Source organism: Pelophylax lessonae (genome assembly GCF_965119305.1).
Source record: "Pelophylax lessonae genome assembly, chromosome: 4".
NCBI classification, from domain to species: Eukaryota; Metazoa; Chordata; class Amphibia; order Anura; family Ranidae; genus Pelophylax; species Pelophylax lessonae.
In genome coordinates, this window is record NC_138771.1 from 601,587,466 (window position 1) to 601,601,303 (window position 13,838).

General features: G+C 47.7%; 1 protein-coding gene across 2 annotated transcripts in view; it reads left to right on the forward strand.

The window, feature by feature from the left end:
• Window positions 1-294: 294 nt before the first annotated feature.
• TSPAN16 (tetraspanin 16) overlaps window positions 295-13,838 on the forward strand; it is a 48,817-nt gene continuing 35,273 nt past the window's right edge. Inside the window, exons 1-2 of one of the 2 annotated variants that reach the window (XM_082257012.1) lie at window positions 295-451; window positions 577-648. The gene's annotated coding sequence lies outside the window, so the exon portion shown is untranslated. The remainder of the gene's footprint in view (window positions 452-576; window positions 649-13,838) is intronic. The other variant, XM_082257013.1, reaches the window with a different exon arrangement.

Below are 13,838 nucleotides of genomic sequence, written 5' to 3' on the forward strand. Positions count from 1 at the left end.
TAGCGCAAACAATAAAAGTCGCACAGGTGATCAAATACCACCAAAAGAAAGCTCTATTTGTGGGAAAAAAGGAAGTAAATTTTGTTTGGGTACAGCGTCGCACGACCGCGCAATTGTCTGTTAAAATAACGCAGTGCCGAATCGCAAAATAGGGCCTGGTCATTAAGCAGCAAAATCTTCCGGTCTTAAAGTGATTAAAATAAGAACACTTTAAAATCATGCACAGCACAGAGCGGAGGGCTTCATACATCTAACATGAAATGTTTCTCTGATGCGTACACATTCACTGATGTATACACCGTTCCTCCCAGCAGGGAGCTCCCAGGAGTTCTGACTCAGGTGTTCAGTACAGTTCAGTCTCCAGGAGAAATCTGAGTGAGTCACAGACTCCAGAGAGGTCCAACCTGTCAGAGGATCACACACCGGAGGTAACGGAGCCCCCAGCCACCTGGTAAGTACCCCAGTCTTATTATTACCCCACCCCTGAATGCCACAATTCCCCTGCTCACTGTCACTTATCTGTACAAAGGTCTTCTTTATACAAGTCAGTGATCACAGTTCTCTATTAATTCTCAGAAAGTCTTGTGATTGCCATTGTTAGCTCTCTGTCTGTGTGCACATCAGGGTAGAAGGATCTGAGAACACAAGGTGAGCAGAGATCTGGAAGGATTTTTCTCTATGTACTGGAAGATTAGGTGGGGGGGCATAATACATAGTTCCTAAAATTCTGAAACGTGTTGGGGGGCACTTTGTGACAAGCCGAGTGCAATCAAAGCAGAGTTCTGCCCACTTTTGAAACCTGGCGCTGTTTGTGATCACTGTACTGTTTTTCCGTGGACACTTTTTTCTCCCTGTAATCTAAGTACCTTGTTTTGAAGGCGAATGCACCGCTGTACCTTGCCGCAGGGAGGTATGTCATTTCCACTTGCCCATTGGCTCCTGGGATATGAGTGTCATCAGTTCAGGGGTCAATGGGCATCCTCCGCTTGTAGCATTGCAGTATTTCCTAATAGGTAATGACACAATGCAAGGGGGAGATAAGCGCCACACTCTGTACAATATGGACATGCGCGAGATCAGGAGGTGCATGCTGGGTAGCCAGCAGTGCCGTATCCCGGAAGGAGCAATGAGTGGGCTTCAGATCATGGGCGTCCGCAGGTAGGGGCAAGGGGGGGGGCAAACGCCCCTCCCTAGAATCTCAATTTCCCCCTTTAAAGTGATTGTTAAGCCACTTTATACCATCCTGTCTGGTCTGTTTTATAATCCTGTGTGCCCCGATGTCTGTTTTTAAAAAAAATAAGCCGTTCTTTCCCAGTTTTCAAAGGGCTGAGCGCCACTCACATGACCCGTCGGCTCTCTCCTCTCCCTGTCTGACAGCTCCCTGCAGCGGGCAGGGCCGAGGATTCCTCACTGATGTAAGTTGGGAGGGGAATAGGAGGGGAGGTGGAGAGGCTGAGAGGAGGAGAGAGGCGGTGGGTCACGTGAGTGGCGAGTGACGCTCTGAAGACTTGTAAAGAATGGCTTATTTTTATAAAACACAGACACAGGGGCACACAGGATTATTAAACACACTGTAGACCGGATATGAAACTTTAAATGAAACTACGGCAGCTGGAGGGGAGGGGGGATCGGTCACTGACACAGGAGCAGACAGGCAGGGAGGGAGGGGGGAGAGAGGACAGGATGGCTGCGGATGAAGGAGGCACATAAACTGACCACAGTGTCAAGGCTCAGCAGCCATGGTATATGGTGGTCAGTTTACAGAGGGGAGGACATAGCCAGGCAGGATCAGCCAGGTATTTTAGGTGATAGAAGGGGCCAAATTACACAGCACAAGCACTGTGTTGTATACCATGCTTTAAGGGAACAGGATCATTTTTTTACAAATGCTTTACAAATAAATGCTGCTGGTTGCTCTTTAAAAATAAATACTCAAAATAAGTATAATGACTAAGCCCCTCCCCTTCATGACATTGTAGAAAAGGGGTGGAGCATGGATCAAAATTGGTCCAATCCTTGCTGAAGGGCTCGCTCATACCATGTCCATTGAGTTGTTATTCTGCATAGATGAGCGCAGGCTGAACACAAGTGCACATAGAAAGCAATTGTTCACACCATTATGCCACATTGGGGAGAGTTGTACTGCATTGTGTAAATATGCAGATATGCTGCTTTTTTGCAATGCACTGCACCTCACTGCATGTCACTGCACCCCTGAATGTCGCACTGCGATGAATAGAGTTGAATACAGTAGAAAAAAAGAGCAAAAAGTAAACAGGAGCAGCCCTTCACTGCTCCTATACAAGACACACCAGTGCACATATGTCTTAGTGTTCTGGCTGCTGTAAACAAACCCAATAGGCTCACTTTACTGAACATTATAGTGTTCTGGTAACTGTATGAGATCTTTTGCATGGGAGGCTACTGCCATCTGAAAAGCAGAATGGAATAGATTGCTTTTCAGAAGGTGATAGAGCAGCACTCGCCAGGAGTTCAAAAGGTGATCCTGTGGCCTCCTGAATATCTTTTTTTTTTTTTTTTTTTTTAATCCCAGGGAAAATTCATGTTAAATTACTGCAACACAATAGTGAGCCAAGCGTTTTCTTCGACCTTAATGGACGCATTTGACAGGTGGTGCCGCCTGTAAAACTTTGCATGTAAAAAAAGCCCTATGGGGTTTAGAAATGTAACCATGGAAACCATATAACACTGCCAGGGGGTGCTTACAGCAGTCACCTTTTATTTATTGGGTTTAGCCTTTTTTTCAAAAGAACTGTGGTTCTAACTGTTTAAAAAAAGTGTTAGCTATAGTTGAGATCTAATTTGTTTGTTGACAAGGGTGCTACTCTTGCTAAATGTCTAAAACGACAGGTCCACAGGATGACAACACATCTTGCTGAACGAAGTTGAAAATGAAAGAGGGGCTCCAGGCTCATTCAGAGAAAATTAAAAGTCAGCAGCTACAATATTACAGTACAGTATTCCTTTAACCGCTTGCCGACTGCCGCACGACTATTTACGTCGGCAGTCAGCCCCTCACAGGCAGAGCGACGTAGGGCTACGCCGCTAGCCTGTAAGGGGTTTGGTAGCGAGCGCGCGCCACCGGATGCGCGCTCCCGCTCGGTCACGGACCCCCCCCGCGCGATCGTCCGTGACAGCGGGAGAAAGGCAGGCGGCTAGTGTAAACAAAGCCGCCTGTCAGTTCTCCCTGTGTATGAATGGTGATCAAACGGTTCTACTATGTAGGACCGTTGATCACTGTTCTTACACAGCAAGCCACAGCCAATCACAGTTAGAAGGAAACACTTCTAAGGACACACTTAACCCCTCCCTCTCCAATACAGTTAACTCCTTCACTGCCAGTGTCATTTTTACAGTAACAGTGCATATGTATAGCACTGATTACTGTAGTAATGTCACTGGTAACCCCAAAAGTGTAAAAAATGTCAGTCAAGGGTCCGATCTGTCCGCCGCAATGTCGCAGTCCCGCAAAAAAAATCGCAGATCGCCACCATTACGCATTAAAAAAACAAACAACAAAAATGACAAAAATCTTTCCCTTTGTTAGTAAACGCAATAACTTTTGCGCAAACCAATCAAAATACACTTTTTGCGCTTTTTTTTTACCGAACATATGGTAAAAAAAATTGGCCTAAAATGTTAAAAAATTTTGATTTTTACATTTTTTTGGGGGAATTTCATATAAAAAAATGTGAAAAATATTGTTATTTATGCAAAATTGATGCTCTTTTTTTGTTTATAGTGCATTATCAAAAAATCGCACAGGTGATAAAATACCACCAAAAGAAAGCTCTGTTTGTGAGGAAAAAAGGACGCCAAATTCGTTTAGGTACAGCATCGCACGACCGCGCAATTGTCCGTTAAAGTCACAAAATAGGCCCTGGTCAGGAAGGGGGTAAAATCTTCCGGGGCTTAAGTGGTTAAACATAAGGACACTTACCTGTCCAGGGATATTGCAATGTCCTCACCCGAGCCGATTCTTCAATCTGTCTCGGGTCCAGGCGCTGGCATCTCTAGTAAAGGAAACAGGAAGTAAAGTCTTGCAGATTCACAGCCTGTTTCCTACTGCGCATGCGCGAGTCGTGCTGCGCCTTTTAAATGGTCCTGTAGTCTTCTGGGACCTGTGATGTGTCCAAGAGGACTGCAGGGGAAGGAGGGGGGGCCGAAGTTCTGGCTCAGTTCGGACTGGTCAAAACCAGGTATCCGCTCCCCACCAAAAAGTGCCAAATGTGGCAGTGGAGGGGGGGAGGGGGGGTAGAGTACAAACAAGCGGAACTTCCTCTTTTTTAACATATCTGCTGCCAGAATCAACAGATTCAATGATGTTATGGGGAACTAAGATATACAATAAATGCTGTGTTATTACTATTGACAGATTGCATCATATACTGTATGTCATTTTTTCCATTTACCATAGTTCTATTTTAACACAACTAAAAAAATAAAATGTAACAATCCGGGGTTTGTAAAACAATACAGTAAATACTTACCCGTCTCAATGCATGCACTGCCAGTCTATGATCTCTTCCACTGTCAAAGAATTTTCTGTATCTGAACCTTCTGTATCTGACACTTCCCTGTGTGTCAGATTCTTTATTCTCTGCTGAATGCTGTGGTTCCACCTGTAGCAGTGTCCCCATAGGGCTTTGCTGTGTGATGACTTCTTGGCTCCCTCTGATTACCTGCAGACAGTCACTAAGGGACTTTCCACACATCCATCTTTACTCCCAGTTGCTTCTTATTCAATAAACAGTCCAGAGAATTTGGTTTTGTATTTATTGTGGAACTTGGATGGAAGAAGGGAATAGTGGGATACTCCAACTGAACTATTCACAGTAGATAAGGACAACTCTCACTTGGCCTCACCAGGTTATTGTGGAAGTAGACACACTGCTTTTACCATACTGCCACTTGTATAGAAGAAGGAAGTCATCTTGCTCTCTATAGCAGTAGACTTAATGCAACTACATAATCTTCAGGATACCCTCTAGCATCCCTTTGCCTGACACCCATCCACTCAGGGCCATCTTACCGAATGGGCACGCTGGGCAGTTGCCCGGGGGCCCCACTTGCCCGGGGGGCTTACCTGCCCAGCGACCCAGCCCCAGCCAAGCATTAGTCCCGATTCCCGTGTGCATCCCGCCGCCAAATATAGCAGATGGCAAGCGCCTGTCAGCCCTGCGCTTCTGTCAGGCCACTTGGGGCGTGGAGGGGGAGCCCACAACTGCAGGAATGCCTTCCACCGCCACAGGAACAGGAACACACAGGACAGCCGAGTCTGACTTCCGCCCAACTTGGAAGCTGTCATTAGCCTGGCACTGCTGTACCAATAAATATCACCTTATCGATAACTTGCATTTTCATTCTCGTGGGTGATTGTGTAGGCGGGGCCCCAGTGCACTGCATTGCCCAGGGCCCTTTAATGCTCTTAAGATGTCACTGCGTCCACTGACTCTTCTAGCAGAAGGGGATGGCCCTCTCAGAACAGGCCCCCCTGGCACAGATCTGTACTCCCTGTAGGCAGAATCAGATCTTTTCCAGTGTTTCCCTTCCAGTCAGTTCTGCAGGACCTCTGGGTTCAGTTTTTCTCTGACTTTCAGGCCCCCATGTCGACCCCCTAAAGCCACATTGCAGCTTCTAAAGAGGAGGGGCAGCCGCTCCCACCCCCTGGGACCCCACTCTCCAGCTGAAAGACCCTGAGCACATGTGCCCTTGGCATTTATACAGTTACCCAGCATGCACTGAGGCTCTTTCCTCTGCCAATCACCAGGGCTGTAACAAATGCCTGTGCACTCACTCTGCAGGTTTCCTCCCACTGTCCAATATGCCTTCCTATTGGACTAGTGTGAAACATTTCAGACAAGCTGAGCTGTGCCTGAGCACCATGAGCAGACCTCACTAATAGATCCCGCTCCCGAGCAACACAGAGAGCAACATAAATGTACCTGGTAATCTCTCTGGTAAGCAGAAAGACGCACCTACATAGGAGGGTGCTACACACCCTTTGACCATGTGTGCCATACTGAGGTAGGGATTGACAGGAGAAACCACAGAGCTCTGCAGGGGACCAAGAATCCGACACACATACAGTATCTCACAAAAGTGAGTACACCCCTTTTATTATATCTTTTCATGTGACAGCACTGAAGAAATGACACTTTGCTACAATGTAAGGTAGTGAGTGTACAGCTTGTATAACAGTGTAAATTTGCTGTCCCCTCAAAATAACTCAACACACAGCCATTAATGTCTAAACTGCTGGCAACACAAAGTGAGTACACCCCTAAGTGTGTCCAATGTCCAAATTGGGCCCAAAGTGTCAATATTTTGTGTGGTCACCATTATTTTCCAGCACTGCCTTAACCCTCTTGGGCATGGAGTTCACCAGAGCTTCACAGGTTGCCACTGGAGTCCTCTTCCACTTCTTCATGACGACATCACAGAGCTGGTGGATGTTAGAGTCCTTGCGCTCCTCCACCTTCCGTTTGTGGATGCCCAAAAGATGTTCACAAGGGTTGCCGCCACACACGCTTGGCACCATCTGAACCAAACAGGTTTATGCTAGTCTCATCAGACCACAGGACATGGTTCCATTAATCCATGTCCTTAGTCTGCTTGTCTTCAGCAAACTGTTTGCAGGCTTTCTTGTGCATCATTTTTAGAAGAGGTTTTCTTCTGGGACGACAGCCATGCAGACCAATTTAATGCAGTGTGCTGAGTGGTCTGAGCACTGACAGGCTGACCCCGCTCCCCCTCAATCTCTGCAGCAATGGTGGCAGCACTCATACGTCTATTTCCCAAAGACAACCTCTGGATATAACGCTGAGCACATGCACTCAACTACTTTGGTCGACCATGGCGAGGTCTGTTCTGAGTGGAACATGTCCTGTTAAACTGCTGTATGGTCTTGGCCACAGTGCTGCAGCTCAGTTTCAGGGTTCTGGCAATCTTCTTATAGCCTAGGCCATCTTTATATAGAGCATAAAGACTTTCAGTCAGTAGCTCTCCGCTCTGCCTCCTCCTCTCCTCGCTCATTGGATTGCTGGGCTGTGGAGGGGGATGGGAGTGGCCGGCTAAGGCTCTCAGCGGCTCGCTGAGAGCCAGAGCCGGGTGTCGGTCCAGGCACCTGGCGGATCCCAACTCTGTGGTCGTGATGGCGCGGTGCCTTGACCGACTTCTGTGACCTCAGCAGAGAGTGGACTTCAGACTGCTCTCTGCTGAAAACGGATCACAGGAGTGCAGAATGAATTGCACTCCTGTGATCCATAGGAGATGTACAGCCAAACCAGCTTTGGCTGTACATCTCCTTTAATACCGGTACGGACATCTGTTATCCTCCAGCTTAGAGCAGCTTTCCAAGATTTCATGTGATCACATGCTATAGGTGTTGTTGCAGATTTAGGATATGCCTCAGGTGACAGTCATATGCTGGGGCATATTACATGAGACTGCTAGAGATTACTGCCATTACAGGGGGGCCTGAGGACTGCACAAATAAAAGTGTCAATTGGCTACATGTGGTACCCAAGCCAAGGGTAGGGCATCAGGGAGAGCCTGAGCTGGGTGTCGGTCCAGGCACTGCGCCATCACGACCAAGGAGTTGGGATCTGCCAGGTGCAAGGGAAGGGCATCAGGGATCTAGAGATAAAGACCTTTTTAGACCTTCTCTGTGAATAATCTGTCCACATGTGGATTGTCCCCAGATTTCAAGGCAAAGAAATATACTGTTCAGACCTTCAATGGGGGAGGTACCTCAAGCAGCCTGGTCTGCCTGTTTGGACAGCTGTAGACTAGAGGTACTGAGGTTTGTTTACTAATGAAGTATGAAGCGTTCTGCCATCGGAGCCTCAGGGCTGGATGCTGCACCTGTGCCTCCTGGGCACCAGAAAACACCAGGATTTGAAGCACAGGGGCCAAGCCACTCGTGTGTTTGAGCTTTAGCCCAACCTGACAAAAAATTGGATGTTTTTGGAATTTATGGTGGGCCAATCATATGGAAGACCAACCTTGTATTGTATTTTCATATTTACTAGTTAAAGTGTTGCTAAACCCAGGATCCTGCAGTCACCATATCTGGTCTCCCACAGGACACAGAACATGAAAATGCAATACTTTTAGTAAATAGAAAATTCCTAAATACCTTTTCTCATCAGCAGTTACAGTAGTCTTGTGACTTCTATCAGTGTCTGGTTAAAGCTTGTGGGATGAGTTTTCATTCTCCTCTGACTGTCCTATGAGGCTGCATGACCCCTGACCCTCTTCTTGGACAGTGCTGATTGGCCCTGTGCTGATCACATGCACTTTACCAAGAAAAAAAAACTAGCAATGCACACCAAACTGAGCATGTGCAGCTTGCCTCCAAAGTTCTGTTCTATCAGAGTGTGGTTTGGGGACTGTGGAGGGGAGAATGAGAGACAGGATCAAACAGCCTTTTTACACAATGTGCAAGATTTAGCCCTAGTTTCCACAGTGACATAACTCCCAACTTTTTGAGATGTTAATAGAGATGTTATAGAAATACTAGCTTTTTAACTTAACCACTTGCTGACTGCCGCACGACTATTTACGTCGGCAGTCAGCCCCTCACAGGCAGAGTGACGTAGATCTACGTCGCTAGCCTGTGAGGGTCTAGGGAGCGAGCGCGCCCCCCCGGAGGCGCGCTTCCGCGTGGCCACGGACCCCCCCCGCGCGTGTGACCGGCGGACCCGATGTCCACCGGTCACTCGGCAATCGTCGGTGGAAAGGGAGAAAGTCAGGCGGCTGATGTAAACAAGCCGCCTGTCATTCTCCCCTGTGTAGAAAACAGTGATCATACGGTTCTACTATGTAGGACCTTTGATCACTGTTCCTACAGCTCAAGCCACAGCCAATCACAGTTAGAATCACGCCCCTAGGGACACACATAACCCCTCCCTCTAAAAAAAAGTTAACCCATTCACTGCCAGTGTATCTTTACAGTAACACTGATTACTGTAGAAATGTCACTGGTAACCCCAAAAGTGTCAAAAATGTCAGTCAAGATCTGTCCGCCGCAATGTTGCAGTACCGCAAAAAAAATCGCAGATCTCCGCCATTACGCGTTAAAAAAAAACAACAAAAATGACAAAAATCTTTCCCTTTGTTAGTAAACGCGATAACTTTAGCACAAACCAATCAAAATACGCTTTTTGCGATTTTTTTTCTACCAAACATAGGTAGCATAAAACAAATTGGCCGAAAATGTTAAAAAATTTTGATTTTTACATTTTTTTTGGGAATTTCATATAAAAAAATTTGAAAAATATTGTTATTTTGCAAAATTTACGCTCTTTTTTTGTTTATAGCGCATGATCAAAAAATCGCACAGGTGATCAAATACCACCAAAAGAAAGCTCTGTTTGTGGGAAAAAAAGGACGTCAAATTCGTTAAAATCACGCAGTGCCAAATCGCAAAATAGGCCCTGGTCAGGAAGGGGGTAAAATCTTCCGGGGCTTAAGTGGTTAAAGCTGAACTAAAATCCATAAATACTCACCACTGTTCCAGTGCTGAGACGTCAGCAAGCTTCCTTCTTTTCCCTGGCTTCTTCCAGGTCCAGGGTCTTCAGCCGCTGTTAGAAGGCGCAATTGGCGTTCGCGCATGCATGAGCCATTCTCTACATTAACTATGGCTAATGCGCATGTGCGATGTGCGTGACCCCACGTACGCTATGCGTTCGCGCATGCGCATAGTGGTGTTGACCTGGCGTTTTGGCGCCAAGAAAGGCCTATTTTAAGGCAGCTGGGGCACTGGCACTTTGCTGTCTTGTCTACAGCTCCTCCGGTGTTCCTGAAACCTGCGCCCTGTTACCTGCTTGATACCCGTTTGACCTTTGGCTTGTTCCTGACCTCGTTGACCTGCTGCCCGTCCTGACCCCGGCTTGTTTGATCATTCTCTCAGATCTTCCTTGTCTGCTTATCTGCCTTTGGACCCTGACTGGTTTCCCCTTGGTGCGGCGACCCTGAGGACTGCGACCTGGTATTCACACGCAGCGAAAGTCCATCCTCACCACTAGAGGCTCTGGCGAAAACCGGTGGATACTTAGACTCCGCACCTCAGGCTAGCCTGTGCAACTTTCCTTGGGGGGTTCCCGTCTAAGCTCCACCCTCTGACAAACGATGGGTCTTCCTCTGCTTTCAGGCTACCACCTGCACCCTAACAGCCGCCTTGATTGGCATTGAAATGCACATGGGAGTTCATTCTTCCCGGGACCGAGGTATGCAGAGAATGTACATGGTAGAAGACTGTACATTTTAAAAATGATTGTGCACATTGCAATTGTCACATTTTTAAAAAAAATGTAATTCTAGTGCTGATTTAAATCTGAACTTCAACCTTACATTCAGTCTTGCCCAGTTATACAGGCCTCTCCTGTATGGAAATTGCTTATTCTGATTTAACTGCACACTGTGAGCTTCTCACACGGTGCAATAGAAGCTGCAGCACATCAGGTACAGCCGGCTTCACTTTCTGGCTGGGGGATGTCCTGCATCACCTAGCCCTTTCCTTCTCAGCGTCACTGTCCCTGGCCCAACCCTTTCATTCATTTGACTGTCGTTTTTTCAATCATGAAGGCTCAGTAATACTTGAGGGAATTACCTAGGCCAGTCTGCATACAAATACAGTGTGCCTGGGAAAGCCCACTCTCCCAATATAACTCCTCCACAGACTCAGCCTACTCTTTGCATCATGAGTAAGAGCCGGGTCACACTACTCCAACTTGTCAGGCGACTTGGTCGCCTGACAAGTAGCGCTCCATGCTGTGCAATGGAACCATTCTAATCAGAGCGACTCAAGTCGCTCTGACTTAGAAAAAGGTTCCTGCACTACTTTTGGGCGAAGTCGGAGCGACTTGCATTGACTTCTATTATGAGAAGTCATTTGCAAGCCGCGATGAAGTCGTGCTGCACGGGCGACTTCAAAGTCGGGGCGACTTTGAGTTGCCGCGGTGTGAACCGACTCTTAGAAGTACTGATGCAGGGTGCTGTGATATTTTTGAGAAGCTATATACAGGGCTGTCTTACCGAATGGGCACGCTGGGCAGTTGCCCGGGGGCCCCACTTGCCCGGGGGGCCCCAACTGCCCAGTGACCCAGCCCCAGCCAAGCATTAGTCCCGATTCCCGTGTGCATCCTGCCGCTGAACTTAGCAGGTGGCAAGCGCCTGTCGCCCTGCGCTGCTGTCAGGCCACTGGGGGCGTGGAAGGGGAGCCCACAACTGCAGGCATGCCTGTCCACCTCCACGGGCACAGGCACACACAAGACAGTCTAGCTCCCGTCCATGTTCACCACACTCAGCGGCAGAACTTGTAAGCTGTCATTAGCCTGGCACTGCTGTACCAATAAATATCGCCTTATTGATAATTTGCATTTTTATTCTCATGGGTGATTGTGTAGGCGGGGCCCCAGTGCACTGCATTACCCGGGGGCCTATAATGCTCTTAAGATGACACTGGCTATATACAGCACCCTGCTGGTCCCTCCCACCAGCCTCCATCTGTCTGCATTGCATAGATAAGCTCAAGCTCACAGATCCAGTGGTGACATTACCAGCTCAATAAAGGTAAAGTAAATAATTAATGTAATTAAAATAGAAAGGTTATATTTAATAATTTTGTTAGCATATTGATTAAGGGGGGGGGGGGAGGGAAGAACCAGGAAAGGCAAAATATAAACTGCCCAAAAACAGGAAACTATGAATACATAACTGCATGAGTTGGTGTTATTTTATGTTTGCCCAAAGCTCTTTAAAATCCAAGCAGGAACATTTTGTTGAGAAAGAAATATCCAGGGACAATTCCTGAAATCCCAGGAACATAGGGACTGTTGGTCAGGGCCGCTGATAGGGGGCCCAACAGCATTGGGAATCGGTGCGTTCAGGAGGAAGGGAAATTACAGAAGGAAGCCTTGTGCGGCTCTCTGCAGCAGCTGAAAGCCAGTTTCTCCCCCCACCCTGCCAGCTTTCAGCTGCTGCACGGAGAGCCACAGACTCAGGGCATCATTCCTGCAGTTGCTTCTCTGACACCGATCCCCTTCAATGTTCTGCCTGCTCCTGAACCCCCCCTACCCGTGTGCCCCCCTTTCGCTGTCCTGTCCCTCCTCCCCTCCCTCCCGCAGCGCTGTAGGCTTCCCTGTCTCCTGTAAATAAAATAACAAACTGTAAAAAAAAAAATAAGTAAACACTGTAATAAAAAAATTGTAAAATAAAATAATTGTAAACATTTTGAACTTTAAAAAAAAAATGTAAAAAAAAAAATAAATAAAAAGGGCTAATTCACACAGATTCTCTGTTATGTTTGTGTCTGCGAATGATGATTTTAGTGTATTTTTTGTGAAAATATTGTCTTGACATATTCGGAGGGGCCCTGCCAGGTACGCTGTACGGGGCCCCGTGATTTATAACAGTAGCCCTGCTGTTGGTAACTATACAGAGAATGGAGGGACAAGAAGAATGAACCCCAGTCAGTGCATGATGACATTTGCTAAAAACAGTGTGGCTGAGCAATGCAGATGTAGCACCCTCCTAAATAGGTGCTAGGCAGGGAGAGTCGTTTGCTCTGCCTGCTTAACATTGGAGTAGCAGGTAAATCATATTCTGCTTCCATCTGCTTATTAGGGGTGCCTGATCAGTAGCTAGGCCTGTTACATGTGCTCAGGGTGTGATTCATCTGGGCTGTCCCCACTGTATCCAATTGGGGAGCCTGTTGGACAGTGGAGGAAACCCAGCCAGTGACTCACAGGCTTTTATGATTATCCCAGTGGGTTGGCACAAACAGTGGTGCATCCTGGGATATGTTATAAAAGCAGAGCGCACATGTGACAGGGTGTCTTTGGACGGAAAGCCAGGTCCCAGGAGGAGGGTGATGGCTGTCTCTCCTCCTGTCTGTTGTGGAAGGTGCTCACAGGCGGTTGGCCTAGTGAGCCAAGAGTGTGGTGCTGAGCCAGGAGGTCCAGGAAGCTGACAAGTGGAGTTGGAGGCAGAACAACCTTGGGAAAAACAGTGTCCGTGAGTACCGGGAAGCTTGCCAGGGGTCTGCCCAGGAAGGGGAGCACTCCAGTGGAGAGTCAGTGGACAGGTGTCAGTGCACACAGCAAGTGAGAAAGGGGGTGCCAAGTTAGAACCCTGAAGAATAACTTAACCACTTTACTACCAGTCACGTAACCTCTACGTCATCAGACTTTGCGGGGTTATACCGGGATGATGCCTCTAGCTAGAGGCATCATCCCGGTACCGTTGTTTGAAGCCGACGGTCGGCTTTCCGTCGGTAACGATCGATGCGGCTCGGGAGCCGCTCGATCGTTACCCGGGGGGCGGGAGGGGACGTCCCCCCCCTCCCGCCGCCTTCCGCGGCTTTGCTCGGGGCTACCGTCCCACCGGGAGCCCCGAGCACCCAGCCGGCACGTCCGCCGGCTGGATGGAGTCCCGATGAATGCCGGAAATGGCATCGATCGGGTCTCCGATGACGTAACCCGGAGGCGGCGTCCATGACGTCACGTCCGGGTTACTGTGCTGCAAAAGGCGGCAGATTTGAAAAACGGCTGTATGCAAAAATGCCGTTTTCGGCGTTTTGCATACAGGGAAGTGTAGTGGAGGGGTCTAGGGTCTTTTAGACCCTCGATCCCTCCATAAAGAGTACCTGTCACGACATATTGCTGTCACCAGGGATGTTTACATTGCTTGTGACAGCAATAAAAGTGATCAGATTTTTTTTTTTTTAAAAACCTGTAATAAAGTTTAAAAAAAAAGAAAAAATAAATAGGAAAAAAAAAAAAAAAAAAATTTAGCCGTCCCCGTCACCGTTA